Source organism: Octopus bimaculoides, chromosome 1, assembly GCF_001194135.2.
Source record: "Octopus bimaculoides isolate UCB-OBI-ISO-001 chromosome 1, ASM119413v2, whole genome shotgun sequence".
Taxonomy (NCBI): domain Eukaryota; kingdom Metazoa; phylum Mollusca; class Cephalopoda; order Octopoda; family Octopodidae; genus Octopus; species Octopus bimaculoides.
The window spans coordinates 73,200,745-73,202,889 of record NC_068981.1 but is presented as its reverse complement, the minus strand read 5'-3'; the positions used below and the strand labels follow the sequence as shown (position 1 = coordinate 73,202,889).

Sequence of the window (2,145 nt, the reverse complement as noted above, 5' to 3'; positions counted from 1 at the left end):
AGGGAGAGAGAGAGAGAGGGAGAGATAGATAGATACATACATACATACATACATACATACATACATACATGCATGCATATATACATACATACAAACATACATACATACGTACATACATGCATGTATACATACATACATACATACATACGTACATACATACATACATACATAAATACATACCACAGCTCATGAGCTGAAACTAGAAAGAAAATTATATACATACATACATACATAGCTAGATAGATAGATGATAGATAGATAGATAGATAGATAGATAGATAGATAGATAGATAGATAGATAGATAGATAGATAGATAGACATTCACACACATACGCGCACGTTCACACATACGCGTGCGCACACACACACACATATTGGAGAAAGAGAGAGAGAAATAAAGAAGGAAAAAGTGAAAGGACTTTGAAAAGATAGAAGAAAGGAAAAGGATTATTCAATGAATGAATCAATGAATGGAAGAAGGAAGGAAGGAAGGAAGGAAGGAAAGAAACACAAGAAGAAGAAATCGGGTGGAGAACAGGCGCGGGAATTTAACAAATGTGTGTCTATGTGTGTAAATGTGAGAGAGAGAGAGAGACTACCTTTATGTGTGTGTGTGTTTCTGTGAGAGACTGCCAGTGTATGTGTGAACTGTATGTGTGTGTGTGCAGCTGTTCGATAAGCGGAATGATGAAATAATGTATTTGTTTCAAGGAAAAAAGAAAGTGAGAGAGTGGAGAGAAAGAAGAGATGGGGATGGCTATTGAATGGAGAGCTTAACCTGTAAACGAAGCAATAATAAAACAGGCCTACTTGTTGATATGAACAGAGAAATTGTTGAGACGGAGAGAAACTGGTGGCGGGTGTAGTAACGCTTACGATTCACGTGACGTCAAACTCAACTGATGACATCAGCAAAGTCTTGTGACGTAAACAAGCTACTGCACCAATCAGAATAGCTACAGCAATGATTATCCTCCGGTACCTTCCTACTACAACCATGGTGTTGTGTTATTTTTGGAAATTGAATATCTTTTATCTTCAAATTAGGATATATTTGTTGCTGCTCAGTTGCTGCTGCTGCCGTTGTTGCTGCAGCTACTGATGCTGTTGCCGCTGTTGCTACTACTACTACTACTACTACTACTACTACTACTACTACTACTACTACTTATGATAATTTCTAATTTAGGTACAAGGCCTACAATTTTGAGGAGAGGGGCAGACTCTAGTGTTTGAGCAGTGGTTTATTTTATTGACTCCAAACGGAGGAAAAGCAAAGCTGACCTCGGCGGAATTTGAACTCAAAACGTAAAGAGGCAGAAGAAAGGCCACTCGGCATTTTGTTCAATGCGATAGCAGTTCTGCCAGCCCGTCGCCTTACCAGTTTCAAAGGGGCGGGGTGCGACAGTCGATTACATCAACCCCAGTGTTTAACTTACTTTAACGACCCTCGAAAGAATAAATGGCGAAATTGATCTCGGCTGAATTTGAACATAACTAGCAGGAAGAACTACCAAACATAATCCACGTGGTTTCTGTGCATATATTAATTCAAATCTCTCCGTTACCTATTCTTTTACCTGAATATTAGCGATCTGGTTATTAGATTTCCACTTACTCGGACTCAAGATCTTCTTACTCTACTCTCTTCTCCAAAATACATGTGCTCGTTCCACTAGTCTTAGAACTCCTCTAACCACCAGCAACTGTTCTTGCATCGAGAAAATTTGCCTCCCGTCACCTTTCTCTGAAGTCCTCCACTGTAACTTCAACGCTAAAACTCATTTGGGTAGTTGCATTCATCCCATACTGCTGCCACTGGTGACAGCAGTATAAAATGAGTTGCAATCCTCGGCTCTTTACATCACCTACTCCTATACGCATCCATGACGGTACACAGATTTTTCAAACACCTTTGTTCTCTTACTCACTTCCTGTTGTGTCGACGCCCCCAAGCAAAGAAGTAGGATCGCCCAAGACATATACTGTATGAGAGAACTGTTAAATGAAACTGCGAGTTTTGGGGGACTCGTAAGCCATTTCATCACCTCATTGTAAGTAATTCACTTCATTCATCATTCGTTCTTTGTACCCCACGTGCTGTATTGTCTTGCCTGTCCTTGTAGTGTACCCCCCCCCCCCCC

The 2,145-nt window shown here is 40.4% G+C and overlaps 1 long non-coding RNA gene across 2 annotated transcripts in view; it reads right to left on the bottom strand.

Moving 5' to 3' along the window:
- LOC106867434 (uncharacterized) overlaps positions 1-896 on the bottom strand; it is an 11,473-nt gene extending 10,577 nt beyond the window's left edge. For both annotated transcript variants that reach the window (XR_008264010.1, XR_001409146.2), the window contains exon 1: positions 812-896. This is a non-coding gene — a long non-coding RNA (uncharacterized LOC106867434). The remainder of the gene's footprint in view (positions 1-811) is intronic.
- Positions 897-2,145: the final 1,249 nt, after the last annotated feature.